The 14,717-nt window shown below is 44.0% G+C and overlaps 1 protein-coding gene across 10 annotated transcripts in view; it reads left to right on the forward strand.

The window, feature by feature from the left end:
• Positions 1-14,717, forward strand: part of agrn (agrin) — a 440,494-nt gene that overhangs the window by 248,262 nt on the left and 177,515 nt on the right. The window lies entirely within an intron of this gene.

The following is a 14,717-nucleotide window of genomic DNA, read 5'->3' on the forward strand; positions in this document are numbered from 1 at the left end:
TAAAGTATTTATTTTTCATTTAGCTTAACAAATTCTGATTATTTTTTCTTCAAAATTGCTGAATTTTTGTATTTTCCCCATTCAAATGCTCGGTAGCGAAGCCGGTGAGGCAGCAGTGAGCTGAGGATCACCTGGGATTGATCAACCTCTCGCTAACTGCCATTCTGTCTGTATGTTGCCAATGTAATGGTTAAAAAACATTTGATATAGGAACTGATTTTCCATAATTTAGCCTAGATAATGTGAAGTGTTTTTTGTCACCAACTGTGTGTGTAACGTGTTTCGTGTGCTGAGGAGCGATCAGAAACGGCAGAGAACAGATTTGAGGTGAGGCAGGCAGTTCTCTTACCTCACAGCAGGGGTGCTCATGATCCCAGACATTAGTTTTGTGACTCCACAACTGCAGAGTGACAGCAAGCTAGTCATAAAGCAAATAAGTCAAGGGCAGCGATATATTCATTGTTTTCTCCTCTCTTTCGATATCAACATGAATCACTACATTTTTACACTTACACAGTTTTCTAAAGTGGATTTTCAATTGAAGCAGGAAATAATACTAAAGGAAGATCAACATCGGAGCTGAAAGGTTTGCTTCAAGACAGAAGGGTACTGCTCTTCTCAAGCAGAGTGGTATACAAGAACAAACTATCTTTGTGGATGTCCTGCTAGAAACTGAATTTTCTGCTTTCCTTGCATTAGTTTCTCAATGTGTGGCACAGTGACTTAAAGAATTTGCAAAGAAGCCTCACAAAACATGAGCTGTCGACCACTCGTATTCAAAACTAGGTCATACTAGAAACATTTAGGATGTCGAGGACAGACTTGGCTTTGGATGAATGGATATTTTTGTGATTTTAAATTTAACAAGCACCACTTTACAAACTTTAATGTGAAGCAGGGCATAAGTCCACTGGAGTGGTTTGGCTCAACCCGTATCGACACGTTACAATGATCCAGAGTCCATAACTAAATTCATGTGAGAATTTGAGGCAAGACTGGAAAATTCTTCACATGTTCTTCATCTGAAGATTTAACTGAAGGTTGAGCTGATTAGCACAAAAAAAAAGACAAAGCAAATATTTGAGTTTCAGAATTGACTGAGATTTATGCCACTTCAAGATAATTTCAGTCATAACTCTAGAGTATGATGGTTCTGCAAAAAGTTAATTTTGGGATTTAAGAGGGCTGAATAAAAATGCAGGGCCACACCTTTCAGGTTTTTATTAGTGAAAAAGTTTTAAAGCTTTACATCTCTTTCCCTCCTTTACCCACACTTTAAAATTATGCCCTACTTTACATTAAAGTGTGTGTCTGTAATATCATAAAATGTGAAGACGTCTGAATATATCAGGTAAAAACTAGAATAAAATGTGAGCAAGAAAGTGGGAAAAGACAGAAGCATAAAATGAAACAAAATCAAAGATGGCAGAAGTTCCAGGGTGATATAAAACATGAAAGAAGAGGGAAAACAACCTGGAGAGATTGGCAGGAGGGAAGATAGAGTTAAAAAAAAAGAAATGAAGAGAAAAGTATCTGAAGGCAGAGATGACCTCTGTCTGTTTCCTCTCTCCAGCCAAGTAAAGAAGTCTTCTGAAGAGTATGAAGCCATCACCACAGCTCTGAAGTCACTCATGTCAACCTGACATGTCATCGTCGTAACCAAAGATAATGTCAGAGTACAAGGAAACTCCAAGGGGGAATATGTGGAGGTAAAAATGGAATAAAGCAGGCTGCCTTTGAGCGCCTCTCAGCCCCAGTGAAACCTCTCGCCCAGTCAGCTCTGAGCCCTGCAGGAGGATAAGTAAGGGCTTTACCCGGCCCAGCCAGACCTACTTAACAACACAAAACACAAAAAGCACAGGTGGGAGGAGTAAGCCCAGGCCAACGCTTACTATAGCTTAGACTTAGACTTAGACTTAGACTGACTTTATTGTCATTTTGCATGCACAGGGTGTATACAGAACGAAATTTCGTTGCATACGGCTCAGGACAATATTTTGAGCTTTCAATTGTGAGGCTACTCCAGAATAAAATAAAATACAGTATAAAATATGAATATAAAATATAAAATATAAAGTGCAGGAGTGACAGTAAAATATAAGTTATTTAGCTCTGTACATGTGCAAGGTATAAAGTGGAGACCAGATTTTAAGTGCAGTCCAGTTAAGAGTTCAGCAGTCTGATGGCAAGTGGGAAAAAGCTGTTTCGGAACCTGGTGGACCTGCACCGGACGCTGCGGAACCTCTTTCCAGAGGGCAGCATGGAGAACAGTTCATGGTGGGGGTGTGAGGGGTCACTGACGATGTTTCGGCCTCGGGACAGGCAGCGCTGGGATGAAATGTCCTGGATGGAGGGAAGGGGGGCCCCGATGATCCTCTCTGCTGTCCGCACCACTCTCCTCACGTTCTTCCAGTCGGAGGCGCTGCAGCTTCCACACCACACAGAGAGGCAGCTGGTCAGAATGCTCTCTATGGTGCTTCTGTAGAACGTCTTGAGGATGGGCGGGGGCAGGTGTGCTCTTCTCATCCTCCGCAGGAAATACAAACGTTTCTGTGCCCTCTTGGCCAGAGACGTGGTGTTCACAGTCCAGGTGAGGTCGTTAGTGATGTGCACCCCCAGGAATTTGGTGCTGCTGACCACCTCCACAGCCGAGCTGTTGATGAGCAGTGGAGCGTGGCTGGGCCGGTTCTTCCTGAAGTCGACGATCATCTCCTTCGTCTTGTCAACGTTCAGGATCAGGCTGTTGTCTCTGCACCAGTCCACCAGCTGCTCCACCTCCTCTCTGTAGTCCAGGTCGTTGTCGTCTCTGATGAGGCCCACCACCGTTGTGTCGTCCGCGAACTTCACGATGTGGTTGGTGGCGAACCTGGGGGTGCAGTCGTGTGTCATCAGAGTGAACAGCAGAGGGCTCAGGACGCAGCCCTGAGGGGAGCCTGTGCTGAGGGTGATGACATCGGAGGTGTGTTGTCCGATCCGGACTGACTGAGGTCTGTCGGTGAGGAAGTCTAGCAGCCAGTTTCGCAGGGGGGTGCTGAAGCCCAGGTGTCCCAGTTTTTCTGCCAGATGCTGTGGGATGATTGTGTTGAACGCTGAGCTGAAGTCCAGGAACAACATCCGCACATGAGTGTTCTTCTCCTCCAGGTGAGCCAGGCTCAGGTGTAGGGCGGAGGCGATAGCGTCCTCAGTGGAGCGGTTTCGGCGGTAGGCAAACTGGAACGGGTCGAATGTGGAGGGGAGTCTGGAGACGATGTGTTCTTTTACCAGCCTTTCAAAGCACTTCATCATGATGGGAGTCAGTGCCACAGGCCGGTAATCGTTGAAAGAGGTGACTTGAGGTTTCTTCGGCACCGGAATGATGGAGGCAGTTTTGAGACAGGCTGGCACTGTGGCTTGGTCCAGTGAGGTGTTAAAAATGTCTGTTAGGACACCAGCCAGCTGACCTGCGCATTCCCTGAACACCCGCCCAGGTATGTTGTCGGGGCCTGGGGCCTTCCGTGGGTTGACTCTTTTCAGAGTCTTCAACACATCGGCTGTGTCCAGGCAGAGTGCCTCCTCTTCCTGGTGGGGAACAGTTTTCTTTGCCGGAGTACTGTTCAGTGCCTCGAACCTCCCAAAGAAGTTATTGAGTCCATTTAGAAAGTCAGCATCAACTTCACCCACTGGGGGGGAGGATGGATTGTAGTCTGTGATCGCCTTTATGCCTTGCCACATACTTCTGGTGTTGCTGGTGTCGTGGAAGAACTCCTGTATTTTTCGACTGTGGGTTCGTTTTGCTAACCTGATAGCACGGTTCAAGTTGGCTCTCGCTGTCCTCAGTGCCTCCTTGTCGCCAGACTTGAAGGCTGAGTTCCGTGCTTTTAGCATTTCCCGTACCTCCTTAGTCATCCAGGGTTTTTGGTTGGCCCGGGTGATAATGTTCTTAGTGATGCTGACGTCCTCTGTGCACTTGTTGATGTAGGCTGACACCGTCATGGCATACTCATCGATGTTGATCTGGTCGTTGTAAGTGGCTGCTGCCTTGAACATCTCCCAGTCAGAGCACTCAAAACAGTCCTGAAGTGCCTCCATGGCCCCCTCAGTCCACATTCTCACCTGCTTCATTGTAGGTTTTGTTCTGATCAGCAGGGGCTTGTATGCAGGAATTAGCATAACAGATAGGTGGTCTGAAGAACCGAGGTGGGGGCGGGGGGCTGCTCTGAATGCTTCTTTGATGTTGGTGTAGGCCAAGTCTAGATTATTCACTCCCCTGGTTGGAAAATCCACATATTAGTTGAAGTGAGGGAGAACAGTCTTCATGTTGGCCTGGTTAAAATCCCCAGCAATGATGAAAACGCCCTCTGTGTGTGAGGATTGCAACTCACTGATGGTCTGGTAGAGAACACTCATAGCCTCTTTAGTGTTAGCACTGGGGGGCACATACACAGCAGTGATGCTAACAACAGTAAACTCCCTGGGCAGGTAGAATGGTCTGCAGTTAACAGTCAGAAGCTCGATGTCCGGGGAGCAGTAACTGGCGACAGTCATGGCATTTTTACACCAGTTGTTGTTGATGTAGATACACAGCCCCCCTCCTGGGGTTTTACCGCTGAGAGCGCTGCTCCTGTCTGCGCGGAATGTAGCGAGCCCCTCCAGGCTAACAACGTTGTCCGGTATGGACGAGTTGAGCCATGTCTCTGTCAGAATGAGAGCGCAGCAGTTCCTCAACTCTCTCTTTGAAGACAGTTCCAGTTGCAGATGGTCTATTTTGTTGTCCAGAGAGCGGACGTTGGAGAGGAAGATGGACGGAAGCGGCGATCTGTGGGGGTTAGTGTTTAGCTTAGCTGTTAGTCCACTTCGACAGCCGCGCTTCCGCTGCCGGTCGCACCGCCTTCGCTTTCTCCTCCTCCGGCTAGTGCTGCTAGGTGAGTCCGCTGCGCTGCGGGCCGCTGGGTCTTGCTTCCGTAGCACTCCGAGATCACGTAAACACTCTAGAGTAGTCGTATTTATGAGTCCGAAATCACTTGATGATCGTAATTCCAGCAGACGCTGTCGATCATATGCTAACTTACTGATGCAAAGTTTGTAGCGTTTTAGGCAGCGTATTTTGCTCAAATACTCGCAAGTTGTCGAGAGCCCATGCAGCCGCAGCCATTTTGGGCACCGCCATCTAACCCTCTTCAAACAAAACAAAGACAATGTGCAACATAGACAGAGAACATAACTTTAATGAGGTGCATTTACCTCTATAAACTGTTTGTCCTTAAATATAAAACATATCCTTTTAAAATTATTAAACAGTGCAGAATATTAATGTTCCACAGCCTAACTTTAGATGATGACCAAATATATTTTGGGAAAAAACTTAGATATTAGACTTATTAGATACTTAGACTCCGGAAGCAGCTGATGGGTACCGGCAGGCGAAGCGGCATGCGGCTCAGGTAGTTGCTGAGGCAAAAACTCGGGCGTGGGAGGAGTTTGGAGAGGCCATGGAGAAAGACTTCCGTACGGCGTCGAGGCGATTCTGGTCCACCATATGGCGTCTCGGGGGGGGAGAAGCAGTGCAGCACCAACACTGTTTATAGTGGGGATGGTGTGCTGCTGACCTCTACTCGGGACATTGTGGGCCGGTGGGCAGAGTACTTCGAAGACCTCCTCAATCCCACCAACATGCCTTCCATTGGGGAAGCTGAGCCTGGGGACACTGAATTGGGCTCTCCAATCTCTGGGGACGAGGTCGCCGAGGTGGTTAAAAAGCTCCTCGGTAGCAAGGCTCCGGGGGTGGATGAGATCCACCCGGAGTTCCTTAAGGCTCTGGATGTTGTAGGGTTGTGTTGGCTGACGCGACTCTGCAATATCGCATGGACATCGGGGGCAGTTCCCTTGGATTAGCAGACTGGGGTGGTGGTCCCCCTGTTCAAAAAGGGGGACCGGAGGGTGTGCTCCAATTATAGAGGGGTCACATTCTTAAGCCTCCCGGGCAAGGTCTATTCAGGGGTCCTGGAGAGGAGGGTCAGTCGGATAGTCGAACCTCGGATTCAGGAAGAGCAGTGTGGTTTTCGTCCTGGTTGTGGAACACTGGACCAGCTCTACACCCTCGGCAGGGTTCTGGAGGGTGCATGGGAGTTCGCCCAACCAGTCTACATGTGTTTTGTGGACTTGGAGAAGGCATACGACCGTGTCCCTCGGGGAGCCCTGTGGGAGGTTCTCCAGGAGTATGGGGTACCGGGCCCTTTGATACGGACTGTCAGGTCCCTGTATGACCAGTGTCAGAGTCTGGTCCGCATTGCCGGCAGTAAGTCGGGCTCGTTTCCGGTGAGAGTTGCACTCCGCCAGGGCTGCCCTTTGTCACCGATTCTGTTCATCACTTTCATGGACAGAATTTCTAGGCGCAGCCAAGGTGTTGAGGGGATCCGATTTGGTGGCCTTAGGATCTCATCTCTGCTTTTTGCAGACGATGTGGTCCTTTTGGCTTCATCGGGTCGTGATCTGCAGCTCTCGCTGGAGCGGTTCGCAGCCGAGTGTGAAGCGGCCGGGATGAGGATCAGTGCCTCCAAATCCGAGGCCATGGTCTTGAGCCGGAAAAGGGTAGAGTGCCTTCTCCGGGTCAGGGGGGGTGTCCTGCCCCAAGTGGAGAAGTTCAAGTATCTCGGGATCTTGTTCACGAATGGGGGAAGAAGGGAGCGGGAGATCAACAGGTGGATTGGCGCAGCGTCTGCCGTCAAGCGGGCGCTGTACCGGTCCGTCGTGGTGAAGAGAGAGCTGAGCCATAAAGCGAAGCTCTCGATTTACCGGTCGATCTACGTTCCCACCCTCATCTATGGTCATGAGCTTTGGGTCATGATCGAAAGAGCGAGATCGCGGATACAAGCGTCCGAAATGGGTTTTCTCCGTAGGGCGGATATCTGGGCTCTCCCTTAGAGATAGGGTGAGAAGCTCAGTCATCCGGGAGGGACTCAGAGTAGAGCCGCTGCTCCTTCGCATCGAGAGGAGCCAGTTGAGGTGGCTCGGGCATCTGGTCAGGATGCCTCCTGGACGCCTCCCTGGTGAGGTGTTCCGGGCACGTCCCACCGGGAGGAGGCCCCGGGGAAGACCCAGGACACGCTGGAGAGACTATGTCTCTCGGCTGGCCTGGGAACGCCTCGGGATTCCCCCGGAAGAGCTGGAACAAGTGGCAGAGGAGAGGGAAGTCTGGGCCTCCCTTCTGAAGCTGCTACCCCCGCAACCCGACCCCGGATAAGCGGAAGAAGATGGATGGATGGATGGACTTAGATATTAGTGAGTCAAATTTAAGACTTTTAAGGACCCTTTTAATGCCACTTTTTCTCAAGTCAGAAAACACAACGAAGATGTCTGAAGTCATACTTTCTCTTGTCAGAAAAAACAACATATACATACAAGAACAAATGCTCCTGCCACAACAAAATTTAAGACTTTGCTAAATGTGTCTCAGGCCAACTTCAAGCCTTTTTCACAGATTTCAGACATTTTAAGGCCTTAATGTGAATACGTGAACACCCTGCATTAGTGGATATACGCTCTGTTGTGAAAAATATAATATTTATTAATGTGTATAAGTAAGGCTTCAATCCCTGAGTTTAGTTACTTTATGTGATCTTTATCAGTAGTTCTCCAGATTTTCTTGAGTTTAGTCCTTGACTCTCACTAATATGTCCTTATTAATATATCTTTATTCAGCTGATTATCAGCTGTAAGCTAAATTTTCATCACATCACTCAATGAGAATCAACTTGTTGGTTCAAAAATACTGTTTATTGTGTATAAAATACTTTCCGTCTTGCATTCAACTAAAGAAATACAGAGTGTGTTTGTAATGAAATGCTGATATGAAGTAGCTAAAGAGTCCACTTAAAGTTTCTCTGCATAATGTTGTGTCAATGGTTCATCCCTTTAGCTTATGGCGTTTTGTACTTCAACAGTAAAGCAGTATTATTTTGTTATTTTTTGGCAGTTCTGGTCATTTTATGAATTAATTCATACTAACTTAAGTATGCTCCACAGAAGCAATGATTCAAAGTAATTTTCAGCTTTGTTTATTTCATTAGTTTATTTTTTAAAATGATTCAGTTGAACCACAGTACAAAGCAATGCCAGATTTTCACTAATTAATTTTCAGTAAATTGTATTTATTATTACCGTACTTTTGTCAGGTTTAAGTTCATTCAGTGACCATTGAGGTATGTTTGGTCATTAACAGAAAGGCAGCAACAATGGATAATACATACACATGGATATCTAATAAACAACACTATGTTGGTTCCAGTGCTGGGCCTGACTGCCTGCAGTGAGTCAGAGCCTTTTTGGAGTGCTGATATGTTTCTCCTCTTACTGCGAAGACACACAGAGAGGCTGTCTAAGCACTGGAGATAAAACCTTTCTAAAGCACAGGGAGAAAGTGGACGAACAGTGGAGGACTGCTCTCGAGAACCCATATGTGCAGCTTCAGACTCACAAAATCAATCCCCATTGATCACTCTTTCAAACACCTTTCTCTCACACACACATACACCTCACACTGCTTTTTTGTATTACTTGTTGCACTCCATCTCAAAGAAAAGAAAGGGAAAAAAATGTAGAACAACAAAAAACGTCCATGTTCCACAAGAATGCTCGCACAAGATGAGCTGTGCTGCACTTCTGGGATCTCTGGGAAGGGGAGTATAAAACTCCACTCCAAGTTCAATATTAGGAGAGCCAACATGATGCACATTCCCCAGCTGATTTGAGGCTGTGCATGTCCAAACATGTACCAACACTCATGCACACAGTTGTCCAAATGTCTACTCTGCAGCAAATTCAGCTTCTCTCTGTATTTGAGATCTTCTCTTTCCTCGCTGGATTTCTTCCCCTCTGGCATTTTGTGTTATCTAGCTGTCCTGCTGGACCAATTAAAACGCAGCTTCTCCTTTTAATTTTGATAATATCTTAGACCATTATGTGCTCACTGCCTGCCTGCTTGACCGCCAGGAACTCACCCCCAACCCACAGTTCCCAAATCACTCCTCTAGAAAAAAAAGGAAAGATAATGAAGAAGCTGGACGGCAGCTACTTAGAGCCATTAAGGGGAAGGTTATGAATATTAGAGCGGAGCGCCAAAGCCCCAACATGTGAGTCATTTTGCCCTGTCCTCAGGTGGGAACTCACACTATTACCTTAAATGTCCTATTAGCTGCTGCGCTTTTAAGAGCAGGTGCTAAACGGGGGATTATTTAGGTACAGAGCCAAATGGCGCTGAAACCAGCAGTCTGCAGGTGTCAATAATAATATCACTAAATATGGGTTATTTGCCATAGGTGTCAATTTCTGGTTGTAAACAATGTCTTTAAAACAGCTAAATCCAAAATGCGGCGGATGATTTTACACTTTTTCATCTCTTTCTGTGCCAAATAAGTTTGTCTTACCACAGGCGGTTATCTCGAATTCTGTCTGAAGATGGCTCCTCTGTCTTTATTACCTTTGGAAATAATTCTGTTCTCTTGGTGAGCAAAATGGTCTAATCATTCAGGATCTTTTTTTTTTATTGTTTCCATTTAATTACAAACTCATTGTGAATGTCATACCTACAGCACTGCTGCTGGAACAGCTTTCAGCTGTGTTGCATCATCCCCCCTTTTAACCAACGGTTTCAACAAGTAGACTGAAGAGACAAATCACTGTGGCTGTGAAAATGAAATGTTTTCCAATTCTTGCTCAATGGTGGATTTTAGCCACTCAACATTTTTCTTCATAAATAAGATAAGATAATTTTATTATTCTCCCATAAATCCATAAATATTCTGAATATAACAGGTCTGCACTGTCTGAAGGTCAGCTTTGGCACCTAACCCAGACTATAAACACTTCTGCGGTTAAAGATAGAAAGAAAAGAGCCCAGTTTGGGTTATTCTGGTAACCCCGTTCGGGGTCAGGTATAGACAGAACTAGATCTGGGTCATTTTAACACTAAACTGTTTGGTCATGGTTTTGACTCAGCAAACTGGGTCTCAATCGAAACAAAAAACTTCATAGGGACTAAGCTCAAAACGAAGGCCTGGGAAACAACAAAGCATTGTTGTTTTTGAAGATTTCTCTAACCCAACAAACATTTGGCCTTTAGAAATAACCAAAGTGAGTTTTTGTTACTGAATCTACGCTGTTGTGATAAGTAAAGAATGGATGTATGGACGGACGTTTGGGTGGATGTTTGATTGATTTCTTCAAACTGGATGCATGGCTTAAGGAAGTGGTGCCTGGGACTAATAAGGCTGAAACTTTAATTAGCCAACTACAGCATACGGTATCCAAACAAGAAGTAGGTCTACACATGGAAGGATTCTAACTTGCTATTATCCATTTGGATTGTGGGAAATTAAGGAATTTGTCATGAAAAATGTAGGCAATCAGTAATCTCAACAGCCTGCGGACACACTCAGATGTACAGTAGGTACACCTGAGTGTGCGGGAGCCTTTAGCCTCCACTTCATTTAGAAAACAGTAACTCGTCTCTGATGACCAAGTGCTCAGGTAACACATATCAACACATATCTTTCTGTATCAGATGACGTGTTAAACTGAAGAGGTTAAGCAGCACAGAGGACAATGCTCTATTCATGTGTGCTTTCACACCTGCAGAGAGTATTTCCCATGTTTGCATGGGGTGACATAGAAAACCTGATTGGAAAATGTGCCGACGTGAGAGACTCCAATATCTAGAGACGTGTAAACGATTGGCTAGATTGCAACAAAAATGTTTGTTTCAGCGTGTAAATGGGGCCTTGAACTCATCTGTTAGAGTTGGATTGAGTGAGCAACTTGGTGACACTCATTTGGCCACCACAAGCTAAGAACATAAAGCTTTAACAGATTTTAGTGGCGTTGCAGAGTGATTTTTCTCTTGTTTACTTAATAATAACCAAGACCTTCTATACTTGTAGCACTAAGCTGTAATAATAAGTGAGAAATGTCTGCCTTTCAGCTGCACTCCTGAATGCTGTCACAGGAGTCCAGGACTAATCTGAATTAGACATGATGGATTCTTAGAGTCGCAGCAAAATCGCTCACCCCAATATCAACCCTCCATTTAAATCTGAATGAGTTGAACAAGTCTTTGCACAAAAGCCTCAGTCCACCAGCCACACATTACTTTAAGGTTCTCCCATTCCCCTCAGCTCTGTCCTTCTGCATTGTGTCCTTCTAACCCTCTCTTTTCCTGCATAAGCTTTGCCTACCTCAGTCAGTTTATATGAGCTGGATAAATTTATTGTCGACACAGAGAGAATAACAACCTGTCAATTTGCTTCCAATGATTTCAATCTCTTCCCTTTGTCGCACACAAATATCCAATTAGACATGCGAGTGTAAAGCCCTGCAGACATACAGACCTTTACCCTTGTCTGCTGCTTGTGCAGAGTATAAATCCAAATATCCTTGACTTGAACCGAAAAAAACCCCACATACATAATATAAAGGCCAGTGAATGTTAAATTACAACGTGCAGCTTGGCTGAACTTTTCCTCTCACTGCAAAACCGCATCCATTGAGTCTATGGTTGGCTGAGCTTCCAAAAACTGTCAATAGACGTGTGTGAAAGCTTTCAATACGACTGTAACAACAAACGCAAAGCAAAGTGAACCGAGCTGACAGCTGCCTAACTGGTTTCCAGGCACCTGATAACGACTGCTGGACAGAGTCTGCTGAAAAGAACCAGTAAGGAAACGATTGAAGGACAGAAAGGTTTTCCAGCACTGAGGAAATATCAGTTTGACTTGAACATGAAAATTATATTTTTGTTTTTTCCATTAAAATGCAACAGCACTATCAAAAGCATGCTTTTTGTTGCACTTTGAGTTTCTATGAAGCACTAGGGATGCACCGATGTGAAAATCTGGCATCAACATATATCATTATTGCTGTTATGGCAAATAACCCATATTTAGTGATATTATTTATATTTCCTTTCCACACCATGAAAATACAATCACTTACTTATGGGATAAATACCACACATAAAGAAACATCTAACACCGGCCAATGCAGATATTTTAATGTCAGACCCATCAAATAAAGGTCTTGTTATTCCATCAATTTTTGTTCAATTCAAAATAACTATATTTATAGAACCTGCAGTAATGTGTGTGTTTACCTTCTACATCAATCAAAACTGCAGCTGGCTGGGTCAATCAGTCCGTCTTTAAATCAGCAAATGATTTGAAGAGCATCACTGGTACATTGTAGGTGTGTTCTCAGGTGTTTTAAGGCCTCTGAACATAACAACTGTTGGATGTCACATGTAACAATTTTAAAAAGTTTGGCTGTGTTTTTTATCAGTTTCCATGCCCTGACAGGGATGGTGTGATGCATAGCAGCAGGCCAGGCGATGGGTGGCTGGAAAACCTGTTCAGCTAGCCAACATTTTCCTGTGATTGGATCCATCAGAAGCTCTTTTGCTGCAACATTAATGCCCACCACTGTTCCATAATGAAACAAAATAAAAACAAAAGGAATGTGAAGGATTTTAAGGACGATAATCTCTCAGACGTAAAACCCATTAATGCCATTTCCACACTAACATGCTGCAAAACAAAGACTTCCACCTGAATTTTTATCTTTCATCCACATTAAAAGTTTTCTGGATAAAAACTGTGTTATATATCTGTGGAGAAAAGCAATGTCAGAGCTCCATTTAAAACATGAATAATACCAGTTTCAGAAATATCACCATAGCAACTGTTTTTGGGACTTTTTCCCTCTCACTTTGTCCCAACTCTCTCAACTGCCATTAAACCTCAAACTGAAACTGAAGAAGTTGATTGGGAAAAAAGGTTAAGAGATTTAAAAAAAAATCTACAACTGTATTGGGATATTTCCAACCTAGCACACTAGCACACTACTTGAGCCGTGCTAAGGATCTTTTTTATCGTATTTTGATGTTAATTTTATCGTCATCTGCTGGTGATCCAGAGTTGTTAGAAGATTTTGAATTGGAGTCCCAGAGACAGATAGATTTCTGTCAAAAACCAAGGAATAAATATTGGAGTAGCCAGAAAGTCAGATTTTTTTAATACGGTAATTGATACTTAGCATGCAGCCTTGGTAAGAAGTGCCAACAATCTTGAACAGAACCTTCTGGATTAAAAGAGAAAAAAAGACACTTTCATATCATCAAAGTGTGTGAATTAAGAGTCTATATGTTGGAAGTTAAACAAAAAGCTCAAGTTGCAAATATGAAAAAACAAAATTAACCCATGGGGCAGAAAGTGTATTTTGCACTTTCTCTAAATTTTGAGTGGAGGCTGTCGTCGCAGTCAGTCAAAAGTTTTCAGAGCTTCGATGCTGAAAGTTTCTCTCGCTCACTTTGGCATTCAGCTGTCGTTAGTCTGTCAAAAATCCTCCTGACGCTGCAGACTTCAGCTCCTCTCCCTGCAAAAGGTTTTCACAGATATCTCGGACATGTTACTGAGAACAGACGATTACTTTGAGCTTTTGGACATGTGCCGTGGGCTGCTGGACCTGCTGAAAGGGTCAAGGAGTTTTCATCAAACGTCTCACTGAAACGTATCTTTGCAATTTGCAAAAGTGCTCAATAACTTGGGGCACACAGCGCTTTTTGTACAAAAGGTGAAAAACAGAGAGAATAATCTCAATCGAGTCTGACTGCATGCTAGGTTTTCATTTCCCCAATAACAAATAAACTGATGCGCTGCGTCCTGCAGGAGCTCCACTTCAGCTTCCACAGACCATTGAATCTTACATCCAGAAAGATGTGGGATTACTGACGAACGCTTTGTAAACATCAGTGTGTCTGTGCAGTTAGTGTGTATTAAAGCCTGAAGCGTTCTCTCCTGCATGTTCCAAGTCACGCTCAGGAACCTCACATTCCCTTTGTGCTGATTTTATTTTTTTGTTTTCAAACTTTTTTAGCAACCCTCACAGACTTTCCTTATTTAGCTTTTTTAATCAGAGCACCAAGATTGGGTTTAGCCTCTGGGCTAATTATGTTTTTGATAAGAGCACTTGTGATGCTCTCAGACGGCGCTTATCTTAGTAACTGTGATAGGGAAACGGAAAATAATCTGCTGCCTTTATATTTTAGTAAAAACATTATTCATTCATCACCGAGATAATGCAGAGACTGCAAATTGACAGCAGGTGAGTCTTATCTGGTTCTGATTTTGTTGGACAAAAGTAATTTAAATTGATCAAAAACATGTTAATAACAGAGTTCAGTGCTCATTTTAAGGTTTTATCGTTTATCTGATTTTAATAATAGTTTTTGTTGTTTTTGCAGTCAGTACCTTCAAAGGATTTCTAAAAAATGTATTATCTTCAGCAAAACTAATTTACATGGGTTTATTTATGAAAATATTTGAAACATGGTGGCAGCTGAGGTTTTACAAATGTGTTGAAGAGATCTTTTATTTTGACAATTAAATTTTCAGTGTCACTGTGGGGGACGGTCCTTTGGCTTTTAATCCAATTATTCCTTTTCCTTCCCATCGTTATGTCATTGAATTGATTTTAATGATTATTATAACCACACTGAATACAAAAGTCTCTAATAGGATGATCAGAGTTTAGTTGGACCTTCTGCTGTTGTTGATCGTTTGCTGATCAAATGATGAGACTCTCACTGGAAAGGCATCAGGAATCAGAAAAAACAGCAACTACTTTGCTTTGACTTTGACAATAACACTGTTTGTTGTCTAGACTGTTGCTGAGTCAATATGACCAAAAAGTCA

Source organism: Xiphophorus couchianus, chromosome 1, assembly GCF_001444195.1.
Source record: "Xiphophorus couchianus chromosome 1, X_couchianus-1.0, whole genome shotgun sequence".
Taxonomy (NCBI): Eukaryota; Metazoa; Chordata; class Actinopteri; order Cyprinodontiformes; family Poeciliidae; genus Xiphophorus; species Xiphophorus couchianus.